This window comes from Microtus ochrogaster, chromosome 1 (assembly GCF_000317375.1).
Source record: "Microtus ochrogaster isolate Prairie Vole_2 chromosome 1, MicOch1.0, whole genome shotgun sequence".
NCBI classification, from domain to species: Eukaryota; Metazoa; Chordata; class Mammalia; order Rodentia; family Cricetidae; genus Microtus; species Microtus ochrogaster.
The window spans coordinates 15,160,355-15,175,739 of NC_022009.1; the positions used below are offsets into that span (position 1 = coordinate 15,160,355).

Below are 15,385 nucleotides of genomic sequence, written 5' to 3' on the forward strand. Positions count from 1 at the left end.
CAAAGTCATGTTCCCACTGGCGTCCTCCACCCAGGAACAGAGATCTTCTCCCTTCACCCGAGCTCTGATAGTTTGTACTGGGCTGTTCCCCACCCAGAGATCTGTGTTGGCTTTGGCCTCTAATACCCCAAGCCAGAACTTCTCCAACTGTTTTTCAATAATTATGAGAAACTTTAATTTTAGGAAGCATATTTCCAATTTATTTTATGTTAAAAATTTTAAGATGAAAATATTTTTAAAATACATAATAAAATAATTTTTTAAATAATTAAAAAATTTAAAATAAATAAATAAATGAAAATACTTACTTATTTTAGGTGTTAGAGTGTTTTGCTTACACAGGTGTATGTGTATCACGTACGTCCCTGGTACCTGAGGCGGTGAGAGGAGGGTTTGGAACCCCTGTAACTGGAATTCTGGATGGTTGTGAGCCACCATATTGGTGCTGGGAACTGAACCTGGGTCCTCTGAACAATGAGTGCTCTGGGTCAAGAACAAGGAGTGCTCTTAATCCCTGTGCCTTCTCTCTTATGTTAGAATTTTCTTCCTGCTCTATTTAAACAGATTACTGCTCTTGTTTCATGGGACACTTTTTTCTCTTGTCTCTCTGATGTTGATAATTCCATTAATAATTCACTTCTTTTCTATCTTCTCCACTGTTTGCGTTTGTGGCCTTTCTATTGCCTTTTGGAGGGTCCCTCAAACTTTAGTCTTTTGTTCTTACATAAGAAGCAGCCCTGGATGGAAATATCGATAAGCAGTTAGATGTAAGTTTCAGAAAAACAAACGATTGCTTTCTATGCGTATGTTCCAAATATTTCACAGAACATATTTTCCACTAAGAAATTACTACTTATTTATCTAAAATTCACATGTATCTCTTCATCCTGTTTTTATCTGTTAAGTCATTTTACATGGGGTCTTAGCTAGTGATTTCATTAAGGATACTGGTATGGGCCTCAATTTTTCAGTTTTATCAAAGAAAAATCTTTCAGGCGACAGTAGATAAAGGGATTTCTCTCCAAGCCCGGTGACCTGAGTTTGGTCCCTCTGCCCTAAACGTGGTGGAAGGGGAGAGCTGATTTTACAAGGTGTCCTGTGGCCTCCAGGTTGCAGGCACCTAGCTGGTTAGAGACCACAAGCCGTTGTAGGAGGGAAACAGTGTGCAGACGCCCGGCCCCTGAGGCCAAGCCTCAACGGTCTGAACACAGCCTGGAGAGAGGGCGGGGCGGCTGCAAATCATAGGGAGGGCTGGGAAAGCTCTACGCGGGCTCTACACAAACTTCCGGCAGCTCACTGTTCTCAGACCTGCCTCTGCAGTCCCATTTTGGGAAGAACCAGTCGCTCAGGTATCTGAGTTTCCGGGGCTCTCAGACCGCTTGGTTTGTTCTTTCTGTAGATCTATTTTTCAGCCGTCTTTGAATTTTGTTTTTCGTTCGCTGTGTCTTTGTCTGTTGTTCTTTTTATGTTTGTGAGCTTGTGCCACTTAAAATCTCCTCCGCTGATTTTTTTTTTTTTTTTTGTGAGAATAAAGATAACTACGCACGTTCAATGTACTATGCAGTCTTTTGGGGGGAGGGAGGAGAGCATTTCTTTTTCATTTATTTTCTTGTTTTCAGCATGCTTCATATCTCAGTGTCCTAGGAAAAGGTATATAGATTTATCTAGAATTTTCCTTGGCCTTTTCCTCCTCTGCCATCAACAAAAGACCAAAGATGGGCCTGCAGTGAGTTCTTTGGCCTTCTCAATTTCTGTTTTTGCCACTTGTTTTTGCAATCCAGAGGTGCTGGATTGCAGTGCAGTGTTAAATCTCTCTGGTGTTAACTAGGTGAGTTTTAAGCCTAGCCCTTCCCAAATGTCTGCGGCTTAGGGCAATGAATTTAGATAAGGGAAAGGTTTGCTCTTTTTATTGCCTTACAGTAAGCACTGTTTGCTCCCAGCAATTGGTTTGACAAAGGTTCTTAAGTCGGTCATGGATCCCCAGAGTCATTTACGGTGTAGCGGAGGACAGTCTCAAGTCCAGAGAACCTCACTCTTTACCCAGTTCCTTAGACACACCCTCTGAGGTGACCCCAGAAAAGTTCACAGATAGGCTGATTACCTAAAAGAAAAATGAAAACACCAAAAACCAAAAAAAAAAAAACAAAAAACAAAAACTTCCTTTTTTAAAAAAATTCCTGCCAAGACATCATTTTATAAGTGAACTAGTTACTCCATGCGGCAAACACGTCGGCGATAGGCAATGCCATTCAGGCTGATAATGACCGTAGACTGGAAATAGAAACAAAGCAGCCAGAAGGCGGCAGGAGCGGCGCCAGCTCTCACTAGACATGGCCTCATTTCTTCAGCTGATGAAACACTTGTAGCAAGCGAGCGGTATCACAGGTATGGAAACTCACCTTTGTCGGAGGCTGCCTGCTACAGAGAGTTGTAGACCCTCTTTGAATTAAGAATTTAAAAGGTCCAGCCGGCTGCACCAGAGTCCCTGAGGTCCCAGGTGCGCAGGAAGTCGGAGTGAGAAGATCAATTGAACGTTGGAGTCTGAGAACAGCCTGAACAACATAGGGAGATTCCCCATCTCAACAAAACAAATCCCACCCACAAACAAAAAAACCCCTAGGTCTGTATTTTGAAAGGTATATGATAAAACCAAAGTATTTTCTGTAGAAGAGAATTTCCAGTTCTACTTTCCAAACACATTTTTCCATAGTCAGTTACTTTTCTAGCAACTATTACAGAGCAGTGAGACCGGGAAGATTTATTTCGGTGGAGAGATGGAGCGGCTACCAGACATGAAGTTGATGTTAGCATGAGCTGAACCTAGTCATGGAGATGTGGTAATGATGACAGAGGCAAAAATCAGAGTTCTTTCTTGGTTAGGTCCACAGTTAGAGTGCACTGACTGTGGTGTGTGTGTGTGTGTGTGTGTGTGTGTGTGTGTGTGTGTGTGTACGCGCCCACGCACGAGTGTGAGTGTGTGTGTGCACGAGTGTGTGTGGGAGGTTGAAGATGGAACCCAGGGCCTTGTGTGTGGCAAGAGCTCAACTACTGAACTACATTCCAGCCCCACTGATACTCTTTTTAGGTGGATGACCTTTAGAAAAACCAAGGCATCCCTTCCCTTGACAAACAAACAAACACCTCCAAGCTTGATGTGACTCAGGATGGAGCAAGTCTGTCCTCTGGAGAGGGAGGGAGGGAGGAGAGAGAGATGAGTGCCTATAAAGATTTCCCTGTGAGGAAGAGAAGGATGGATAGCTATGTCTATCACTTGAAGGTAGCCTGGAAGAGTCTGGCAATATTAGAGTTTTATGTCCATTTTAATTGTTTAGATGTCTTAACCTAATAATAGATTGTCAATTAATCACTTTTATGCAATAATAAAACGCACATAAAATGTTATTGTTGCTTCCTGTTCAGGCCCCTTCCCCAGCATGAGTGTTATTGAGATACATTTCATTCAGGTAAGCTGGCAGGTTCATCAGAGCACAGAGGGCCCCCTGACAATTACCCTGCTGTCTACAGCAGACAGCATAAAACAAAAAACAGAAAACAAAACAAACAAAAAACCCACCTCTAAGTTGAAACGCTCTCTGGCTCCCAAGAGCGTATCTTGGAGAAAAAAAAAAAAAAACAACAGTTTTGTAACCCCAAATAATTTGGTAATGAGATTATTTATTTTAGAAGCCCATATACCTGCTTTTAGGGCCTAAGAGTCTATAAAAGGGAAGACAGGTGACTAACAAGTGCTGTAAATTATATTTTAATTTAAAATGTTTTTGAAAAAATGAAAAGCATATAATATAGTTTGTTTTTATTTTAACTATGCAAACTTTAATTACAAATAAGTATTAAAATTTTGTCAAAACAAAACAAAAATGATAAAATGAGCATTCTGTGTGAAGTCTGAGCCACGTGGCTTGCATTTGATGTGGGTCAAACCATGCTGCCTAGGTTAGTCTCAAACTCACTGGCTCAAAGGATCGGTCTGCCTCGGTCTTCTGAATAGCCGGGACTATAAAAGTGTGAGTCGATATACCCAAACAAAAGTGCATAAGCTTTTTTTTTGCTTTGTTTTGTTTTTCGAGACAGGGTTTCTCTGTGGCTTTGGAGCCTGTCCTGGAACTAGCTCTGTAGACCAGGCTGGTCTCGAACTCACAGAGATCCGCCTGCCTCTGCCTCCCGAGTGCTGGGATTAAAGGCTTGCGCCACCATCGCAAAATATTTGTGTGTGGGGGGGGTGTGGGGGGGGGTTGAGACGGGGAAGACAAGAGCTCATGTAGCCCAGGCTGGCCTCTAACTCTTTTGTAACTGTTAAGGTGAAGGCCCTACTGTCGATCATATATGCCCAAAAAGGTTGGGATGTTGAGGATCTCCAGCTGAGGTCCCATTGCATGGTCTGGTCTCTCTTCTCCCATTCCAAACCCTGCCCCTGAGAAAGCCCACAGAAAGTGAGCCCCTCTCTGGGGCGGCTGCTAAAGACCACACCTGCAGGCTATGTAAGACCTGGAAGAGCCATATTTGCCATGTGATTCTCCCCTGCCTTCCCAAGGATCACCCAGGCGTTGCTTTGCTCTGCTCAGATTAAACCTGGATTTACTCATTTGTCCTGATTGGACATTACATGGGTGGCGGTGGCGATGTAACTACTGGGGGACTTAAACTTTTCACTAAGCATGACATTAAACTGATGTGCCTTCCTCCATTTCTTCCCCAAGTGCTGAGACTGCAGACTTGTACCTTACGCTCAGCTTCACAAACACTTTTTGTGAGATGGCGATCTTGCTGTGCTGCCCAGGCTAGCCTGCTAGCTTCAAACTTTCCATCTCCTTCCCTCAGCCTCTGGCTGCTTGGGTTTTGAAACCAGGTTTATGTAATAATATTCTTGAATCCTTTCCAGTTACAGTGAGATCAGATTGTACCTGGAAAGCCACCACGCAACAGGACTGGAAAAACATAGTCATTCCCAGTTTCTGCCATGTGACCCTAATATGACCTTTCCAATGTGTTTGACTTCTAATCTGTGAGTTTAACTGAGGAGGAGACACCTCTTTACAAGACATGTGGACTAGTGATTATCAACGCTGGCGAGAGAGAGAGAGAGAGAGAGAGAGAGAGAGAGAGAGAGAGAGAGAGAGAGAGAGAAGCAGGAGTCTTTCTGAACAGATTCTACTGGAATCTGTCTCCTGCCCCTCCCCCCTGAGGCGGATGACTTCCTAAGAAGTCGCTGAGAAATCACACAGTGGCGGGTGACATGACATGACTTTAAAATGGTTGGAAATTCTTGACATAGCAACACGGCAAAGCTGCAGAGTGATGATGACTAACACAGCGGTCCCAGCGCTTCACTTGGTGGCTGTTGCCAAAGGAGGAGGCAGCCCGGGGGAGACAGGGCGAGGAGGGGCGGGGAGCTGCCTCTGTTGTGACAGTTGCACTAGACCATAAATTTCGCTAATTATTAGTATCAGCTGTTACTTATTATTTAATTCAGTAGGGTTGCTCTGTAATCCTACAACTCTTAAGTTGGCAAAGCATTTTGTAACGGAGCTGCCTCTATGAAAGATCCCATACCAAAATGAACCTTTTGGTTCCTGACAGGGTGTAGGAGTCATCCTATTGAGCTGCTCTTGGCCGCAGGTTAAGGAAATGAGTCAAGTTGGGGTTGCAGCTCAGTGGTAGAGCACTTGTCCCGTGTCCACGGGTCCTGGGTTCCAGTCCCACCATGAAAGACGAAAGGAAGACAACTAGACAGAGCTGCTAAGGATGTGGTTGATGATGCTTGTTTCACGCCAGTCTTCTGCACACCCTTTCTCCAGGAGCGCCGGCCAGTCAGTAACACTTAGGTAGTAGAAATGCTTCAGTAGAGTAACAAGTACGGGCTCTCTTCCTGAATTTGCCAAGTTTCAACCTTCCAGAAAGGAGATGAAAGGAAAGTGTTTGCCTTGTGTCCACCTGCCCAGGGTGTAAGCAGGAAGAACTAGGAGAGGAAGGGTGTCTTCCCTACAGAGACCTTAAAAGTGTCAGGTGGTGTCCTACCTGAAGGTCTTTTACAAGAACAATTTCACCTGTAAGCTACCTGTTGGGAAATAGAAGACAGACGGCCTGGGGCCTTTGAGCGACACTCCCTTAGTTAGTGCACTAATGTTAAGGCGTTTCCGGGACTATAGACAAAATAAGTTCACTGGCAGAGCAGAAAAACATCTGTTGAGTGCACATAGTGCTCTTCCTTGTATAGCATCAGAATGATCCTTTGGCCTCTTTCAAATCAAAAACTGTGAAGAAATACTGTAATGCTTCAAAACTCCTACTTCATAAAAAGTTTTAAACAAAAGCAGCATGTTCCATGGTCACCCCAGGCCACGGTGAAACAACAAATGTCTGACGAGCGCTACCTAGCTTATGTGCCAGGTGTTGCTTGGAGCTGAGACCATGGTGGTGAGTGAGGCACACCAGGGCCCGGGCTCTGTCTTGTGGAAAAGCTGCACACTGTGCAAATCAGATTGGCTCAGATCTGCTTTCTGTATTTTAGCCCTTTGTGCTGTTATAACACAACACCAGAGGCTGGGTTAGATATAATTGATAAAAGTTTATTTCCCAGAGTTCTAAAGGATGGCAAGTCCAAGACCACCTGCTAGCTGGCGAGACCCTTCTTGCACATCTTGTGACGACAGAGCCTGGCAACCTCACCTGAATGGAAGAGGGTGCAAGGCTTAAAAGGGGTTCCCAGCTAGGGTGCAAGGCTAAAAAGGGTGTCCCAGCTGCTTTGTTCCAGCCTTCTTGTAATGCAGCAATCCATTCATGAGGGTGGGAGCCTTTATGCCTTGGTCACTTCCCCCAAAGGTCCTTTCTCTTAATACTGTCACAATGGAGATTAAGTTTCATCAAGAATTTGGGAGAGAACACATTCGAATCACAGCATTTGTCCAGACGTAGTCAATGGAATGGAGACAGAATTATGTCATCATTTAGAGGCAGGGCTCAGCAATCTATAACAGACAGTCCTTAATGGCTTTGGAAATGATTTATAATGACACTGTGGACAGCTATGTAGAGACGACGCCCTGATTTTCTCCTATTCTTTACCAGTCTTCTATAACTTCATCCCCACCGCCACTCTGACAGGATTTCAGTCAATTTGAGGACTCGTTCCTTCCGGGTCCCCCAAGGCTCATTTGAAGCAGGCTGGTGAGGTTTCCTGCCTTTTTTTGCCTGCCCCCTCCACAACTTGGTTTACTTGGACATTGGTGAGAGAAACCCGTGGTCGTTACTTCTCAATTTACTGATTCCAATTTTGGAAAGAGGTTTCCCGGAGAAAAGGACCTCCAATGTCACAAGCTTTTCATATAAAGGATCCCAAGGGTCATCTGAAAAACTGGAAGGCATCTAGCTTACTGGCCCACTTGCTTGCACCACATGGCATAAATAAGAATGGGAAGGCAAAGTGGTATGGCTGGACCCTCAGCGTTTCCCAGACACCCTAGAGAGAGGTGGTATTGTTGCCATAGACTTGCAATTTAAAATTACATTTTTCACATTTAAAAGGGGAATTTAAAAAATATGTGGGCTAAATCTACTCCCTAAATATTTATTGATTGCCATTAACTTGGGCCATCAAACACCATCTTTTTGAAGTCCCATCTCCCTTGCCCTCACTAATGGAGCATTCTCAATAATAGGCCTTTCCTTTTTCTTAAATGATCTGCAGATCTCCCCTTTTAGCTAAACTAAGGCAATATTATCATAACAGAAATCTCTTCCTATTCAGCAAGAAATGGGCATTTAACTTAAAACAAATTACAGGCCAAGCTTTAAAGGACCATCCATTAGTCATGGTACCTGAGCAGCCAGGTGACTAGATGGCTGAGGTTGGGTGGAATGGGCCTAAGTTTTTCATTCTTATCTCATTGGGCAACATTAGTCCTCGAAATTCAAACTCAATAGTAGCAACTTGGGAGTACTTTATCATGGTGCCTGTACATGGAAAACTCTAGAAAAAAAATATGTTCTTGGACCATATGTCTTCCCCTTCTACTTTCTTTGCTCAGGTAACAATCCAACTTCCATCTCTTTTTGAGAATGACTTGAAAGTCTTAAAGTTATTCACCTTAAAGCCTGTCTTACATCCCTTCCTTGGGACAACAACTCCGCTGATAGTTTTGAATGTTTTGCGTTCTGTATGTGTGTGAGGGATGTGGGGACCTGATATGTATATGTGTATATGTGTGTTTTCAGGTATGGGGCTCACATGTATCAGCAGGTGCATATGGAGACTTTAGGTTAATGTTGGATTTTTCTTGGATAGTGTCCTACCATATGTGGTGCGGCAGGGTCTCAGGTTGAATCCAGAGCGTGTCATTTTGATTTGTCTGGTTAGCCAGCTTGCTCCTGAGTCCCCTGTCTCTGCCTCCCAGGTCCTGGGATTACATGTGACTGCCGTATGTACTTAGCTTTTTTGTGGGTGTTGAGGCTTCAAACTTGGGTCCCCACACTTATATGGAAAACACTTTACAGCCTGAGCCATATTCCTTGCCCTCCACTGACAATCTTGATGCTACCCACTCCGCCTTCCTGGGGAACCCTGCTTTTCTAATAACCCCTGTCCTATGCCATTTTTGTGCTGTCCTTATTTAATGTTCCCTGTCCCTCAGTCAGCTGACACCTTAAGCTCAAAGTCACACAAAACATTCTCTTAACGTTTTGTCTTCCAAGGTTACTTACTGTTCTCTTTTTCTCCCAAGAACAATCTACATTCCCTCCCTCCACTTCCTTGACTGTACCGTTCTCTCAGCACAACCTGGTTCTACAGCCTGTTTACCAAACCCTGCATTCCTTTCCCCTGGCCTGTGGTTTGCGATATGCATGCTACTCCCTGGACAAACTTCTCCCTGAGGACTCATCTGCTGCTCTACCACTGGGGCTCTTCATTGGGACCCTGTTCATCACATTCTGACGTCCCCAGGCATCCTTTCTTAGTTGTTCCTCTTTTGTTCTAGAGGATTGCTTCACTCTGGATGCGTCTAGGAATCACCCAGGGAGCGCTTTAAAAATCCAAACCCAGATTATATCCCATTAAATCTGATTAGATGTGTACCAATTAAATCCGATTTCAGGCTTCACAGAGAAATTGGATTTAATAGATCTGGGGTTGGGCTCTGGCATCTTTTTTTTTTAAGTCCCTCCCACTAGGATTCACAGCCCTAGTTGTTTACTTCTCTTGTTTATTGATTGTTTGGTGCTGGGGATTGACCTTTTACAGGGAAGTGGATCTTCTGCACCTACATATCCTAACCTCCTTCTTCCTTCTTTCTATTTTGAGTTGGAATTTTGCTAAGTTACCAGCCCTAAACTTTCAATGCTCTTACCTCAGCTTGTGAAATAGCTGGAAATGCAGAAGGACAGCTTCACCAGGTCCAGCTAAGCCTACTTTTATTTTCATCTTTAAAGCCTCACCCCTGATACACAGAACAACATGTCCGACTGGGTGTGAACACCCAAGCTGAGCTGACGGCCCTTTGCTTTCTGTGTGGTCTAAAGCAAACTCTCCATGTTCTCAAGTCCAAGAATTGCCTCGGTGTGTTTATAGGGCCACTGTTTTCCCACACAGTCATGCCAGATACCTGAAAGTCATCCTTAAAAATCCCTAGTGCTTAGCAGGGCAAAAGTGGCCCACACCTTTCATCCCAGCACTTCAGAAGCAGAGGCAGGAGGATCTCTGCGTTCAAGGTCAGCCTGGTCTACAAGAGCTAGTTCCAGGGACAGGCTCCAAAGCTTCAGAGAAACCTTGTCTTGAAAAACAAAAACAGAAACAATCTCTTGGGCTGGTTATTGTGGTACATGCCTGTAGTCCCAGCACGCAGGAAACTGAGGCAAGAGACTATGTGTTCAAAGCCAGCGTGAGATACCTGATAAGATGCTGCCTGGGCAGGGGCTTTATTGCTGACCCTTTCCAGATCCATTATCCCCATCACAATCAACACCTCATCTTAGGGCCTGATTAAAATAACTTCATTCCAGGCTATCTGCAGCATGTCTCTCTCCTCTTCATTCCATTTCCCCTTTGCTTTCTCCCCCAGAGACCTTTCTGGAACACAGATTTGATAGTGCCCACTCAGTATCTACCAGCGGATTTCTCTTACCTGAGAATAGTGTCCAAATTCCTTTATGGGGCCCTGACAATTTGCCTCTAGTTCTCTGTAACCACTTAACAAACAAACAAACAAACAAACAAACAAACAAACAAAAAACCTTTGTATGCATTGCTGATTGAGGGAGACAAATCCACTGGAACTTGAGTTACAGACAATTGTGAGCTGTCATGTGGGTACTGGGAATTGAACCCGGGTCCTCTGGAAGAGCAGCCAGTGCTCTTAACCACTGAACTATCTCTCTCCAGCCCCTATCATAGTCTTTTTAAAAAACTGTAACCATTCTTCTGCGCCCCAGCCTCCTGTCTCTGTTACGTTCCCCCCAAATGCATTTCTCTGCTCATCTGCTCAGGTGGCTTCTCAATATTATGCTTCTTTCTATTTTTGCTTGTGCTATTCTCTGTCTAAGACAGGATCCTTCTATGGTTTAACTGAAAGATCCACTTACAGAGATATGGCCAGGATAGACGGAAACCACAAGAGTGGTAGATGTACCCAGAGATCAACGCAGTGGAGAACACTTACTTTCCTCTGCCCAGAGCACCAAGGGGGATGGAGTATTGTCTTCAGCGCTCACAATAATGAGGAGGAGCCTTTCAGAGAGGCTGCCGTCATCACCAGAAGCACAGCACTTCAACAGAGAGGTGTCAGTGAAGGGTCTCCAACTTTGTTCTCCTGATGCCCTCTGCTCTCCAGCCAGTATCTTTAATTTGTCCAACTCAAGAAGAAGCCAGCCAGCCAGCAAGGATGGTCCATGAGGCAATCTATTGGCTGCCAAGCAAGACACAGGGAGGCAGGGAGAGAATAACAATGAGAGGGAGGAAGAAATTAAATTGCTAATAACCATTTTATCCTCTTTTATGTGTAGTAAAATCCCTTTTTATCTTTTAGGGCACAGTTCAAATGTCACCTTTTCTGTGAAACCTCCTCCTGTTTTCCTACCTTGGCATCCAGTTATTATTGCTTTCCTCTCTTAGCAGAGGTGATGTCTTCATTGTTGCAGATATTGGGCTGACTTTCACTGCTGTTATTTACGTACCAACGCCCGTCTCTTCCATTGTACTTTTTGCTCTGAAAGAAAGGGACAGCGATTCGCTTGTGCAGCGTCTTGCAGGGAGCAGGCGCTCAGCACCCACGCTGGCTGGATTTAATTGCATTCTCGTGTTATCGTTTCTCAGCCCCAGGCAAGGAGATTCACGTATTCTTATAAACCAGAGTCCTCGCCTTAAACAGGAAACGAGTTTTCGTATGTTTCTCGTTTCTCTTTTGTCCTGTTTCTGCTTCTTGCTCCATCATTCCCTACCCTTTACCTGAATTTCTTGCGCTAGACTCCTAAGCATGGCTCACCAACAAATTGTTGGGAATATTGCTATAACCAATCCTGACAAAGACCTAAAACTTGCTATCTTTGTTCCATAATCTGAGTGGGGCACATAAAAAATCTTTCTTTGATGTGTGAACACACAAAGCTTAAAAATGAAGTTAAAGAACTCAATGTTCGACTCTCCATTGGACTTAAACTCGTCTTCAAATGGAAGCTATTCTTGGCTTAATACACTTTGCATAGAGAAAAGGCGGTGCACTGCTCCTATCTTTTATAAGTGCCAATAGCAATTGCAGCTTGCATACTTTTTTTTTTCACCATGCAAACACTGTTCTATATTGCTGGTTTTGATGCATGAACTTTATATGGCTTTGAGATTTTTATATTAAAAAGACTATTTTTAAACCTAGTGAAAAATATCATTTTATATACTCACAGTGTTCATAATGATAGAAAAATGGGAAAATTATAATACCCATAGCAGTTTTGAGTTTTTATATTAAACATTGTATGTTACCATCTAAAGTTCAACCTGGGTCTTTTAAAAACACACATTTTTTTCCCCCTCTACTCACTACACTCATGTTTTTTCTTACTTTCTTACATATATTGAACATAGTTCTAGTTACTGTGGTAATATCTCTGTCTAGTAATTTTGTCATCTGAGGCTTTGTCTATATATATCTGTCTGCTTTGATGTGTTACCTCCTTCATATGGACTGTATTTTCCAGTTTTTAAAAATATACTAGGTAACTTTTTAATTAAATTTCAAATGTGGTACATTTCATGTACCTTTTTAAAATTAAATTTCAAATATGGTACACTTTTGGAAACTAAGTTTTTGTTTACTTAGTTTTTGTTTGCCTTTTAAAAATTCCTTTAATTATTATTATTATCGTTTTATTTATTTATTGTATGGTTAGAGGTGTGCATGTCATAGCACACGTGTATGGAGGTCAGAGGACCACCCTCTGGAGCCTGTGCTCTCCTTTTACTACATGGATCTGGAGGATGGGGGTGGGGATCAGACTCAGGCTGTCAGACTTGATGGCAGTCACCTTTATCCTTCCTGTCATCTCCCCCGTCCTCCTTTAAATGTCTTGAGTTGTATTCTGGGATACACCTAAGCTACTGGGGTTGTTTGGATTCTTTCGAAGCACACACTTGAACTTCGACGGAAGCAGAACAATTACTGTAGATCTGATTTGGTCCCACGAGGCAATAGTTTTCTGAGTACGCAACCCAGAGTTACTATATCATGGGGTTTTCCCACGCAGGCTGTTGGGATAAAAACCATTTCCATTGCTGTGATCCCAACAGGGATTAGTCCTCTCTGGTGTCTCTCTTCTGGGTATCAGGTAGCTTCCTGCCACCTGCGTGCTGTCTAGTCTGCAGCTGAGGGCCCACGAATGCATGGGATTCTCTTCTCTCTGAATCTTTGTCAGCCTCCTGGCATGCTCAGCTCCACTCCTTCAGCTGAGAAAAGCTGGGGCTTTGTTGGGTTGTCCTCTTGTGCTGCTGTGGGGGGCTCCTACAGCTTCACCCCCTTTGTTTCTCTCCTTTCAGAAACCAGCATGTCTCCAACATCCCCAAACTGTTGTCTGTACTATTTCTCCAGGGTAAATCTGGTCTCCACTATCCTAAGTATGGACACAGGAGAGGTTTTACTTTCTACTTTCCTTGTTAATAAAACGGGGTGGTAGTGGCACACTCCTTTAATCACAGTGGGCAGATCTCTGTGAGTTCAAGGTCAGCCTGTTCTACAAAGTAAGTTCTAGGTCAGCCAGAGCTACACAGAGAAACCTGGTCTCGAAAAACCAAAACCAAAACAAACAAATAAAAATAAATAAAATGAAGAGTTTGTTTATTTTATAAAAAACGTTCTTCTCTGTGTCACCTCCCTTCTGACTCAAGGCAGGATTGAATCACAGGCTGGTCTTGAACTCTTGATCCTCCTACTCCTACCTCACAAGTTCTAGAATTATAGGAGTGTAGTAGGTTTTCTTGGAGTGCCAAGTAGTTCCCATATCAAGACACAGAGACTTATTATCAATTTTGAATGCTTGACATTATCTTATGCTTGTCCCAGTAGCTCTTATAACTTAATATAACCTTTTTCTCTTCGTCTACATTTTGCCTCAGGGCTCCTTACCTTTCTTTCATTTTGTATGTTCTACTCCGTGTCTGGCTGGTGGCTGCCTGGATGGCTGGTCCAGGCTTCTTTTTCTCTTCCACTCTCCTCTCTTCTCTTCAGCCTAGATTCCTTCTTATTCTTTCTGCCTGCCAACCCCACTCATCCTTCTACTGCCCAGCTATTGGCTGTTCAGGTTTTTATTAGATAAATCAGCTGCCTTATGCAGCAAAGCAACACATCTTCACATTGTTAAACAATGCCACTTAAACAAATGTAACACATCTGTAGATAGTTGAAGTAATATCCTACAGCATAGGATATTTTGTTTATCATGCTGCCTGATACCTTTTTTTCCTCCTGGGCTGGGGATGAAGCTCAGTGATGGGGATCTTGCTTAGCGTGAAGACAAGGCCCTGACATCTATTCCTAGAGTATTCTTACACACACAAATATAGGCATAGACACAGATACAGACAGACACACACACAATTACCAAACCACACCAACCTAACAAATACCCCACCCACATGCCTATAGTATTTAATGAACTTCTATACTCTAAGCCACAATCTTTGTGGTTTTCAGTGGGGCAACTAAGAAAGCAGAGATTATGGGAGCTAGGCAGCAGGTTTGTTACAGTTTTAGCTAGTTGGTTTTTTGTTTTTGTTTTCATTTTTAAATACCAGTCACAGCAGGCTAGTGTGTTCAAAGGCGTGAATCTGTGGTCAGCTGACTACTTTCAGATGTTACAAGTGACAGGTAAATGTGTATGGAAGAGAGTGGAGAAGTAACAGGTGGGAAGGGAATGCTACCTTTTTTGTTTCAGGAGAGTTATTTCTTCCGCAGTCAGCTCAAGAGAATGGCTTTTAGACGTAGCTGTGTTCCTATGAATGTCTGACGTACCTCGGCGAAGCTGAGCCAAGTATTCCCTGGAAGACAAGAGGGAGAGATTTGGAAACATATGTGTGAGGCCGAAATTATAAAGCCGTGGCTCATTATGCAAGTCAGAAAAAGAGCTAAGATTTGCTATTATGCATGCCCAAGGCATTTTCTTCTGAAGCTCTTATCTGCTTTAAAATTTCTGGTGCTGTTGCTGATTTTGAATTCCTGAAATGTCAATGTCGCAAATGGGTCGTCAGTTCTTGAAAGATGCCTCCGAGATGCAGTCAGCCAGTGAAAGAATATGAAGAATATGATCCCTGACTTCAAGAGGATAATTTTGACATATGAGAGGTTTGTTGTGTAGAAACCAGTATGACACATGAAAACAGGAAGGGAGACATTGCTGTGGAGAGAGGAGTGTGGGGGGCAGACTTTGTGTGGGTTCTCCCCTCTGCTCCAGTGTGAGCCGTAGATAAATAAGAGGAGGAAGGACATTAATAGAGTGTTCAGACTTAGCAAACAAAAATGCAGGACCCCTAGTTATATCTGATTTTCAAAAAAACAAGACATAACATTAAATAACTAGTATATCCCATGAAATATTTGGGACACACTAAACCAACCAACAAAACCCAACTAACCAAATAAGCAAAAACAATTCACTGTTTCTTTGACAGTCAGACGTAACTGGTCTGTTTTCCCTGGCAGTCCTAAAAACCACACAGAGTTGGAGTAGACACATAATATGTGGGTGTCTTGCCCTCATCATTTGGTTCTCACAAGCAAGATCCAATGAAGTGTGAGGATACCTCCGAACTCTTTCCGTACCGCAGAGCCAGAATGGAGGAGTCTGCTAACGTGGACAAGGCAGACGATCTTACCTTTATAAACAGGTAGAA

The 15,385-nt window shown here is 43.3% G+C and overlaps 1 long non-coding RNA gene across 1 annotated transcript; it reads right to left on the reverse strand.

Moving 5' to 3' along the window:
- Window positions 1-10,721: 10,721 nt before the first annotated feature.
- On the reverse strand, window positions 10,722-14,479 carry LOC113456168. Its single transcript, XR_003377032.1, has 3 exons — window positions 14,417-14,479; window positions 11,088-11,216; window positions 10,722-10,916 (listed from the first exon to the last, which is right to left on the reverse strand). It is a non-coding gene; the product is annotated as an uncharacterized LOC113456168 (long non-coding RNA).
- Between the last annotated feature and the right edge of the window lie 906 nt (window positions 14,480-15,385).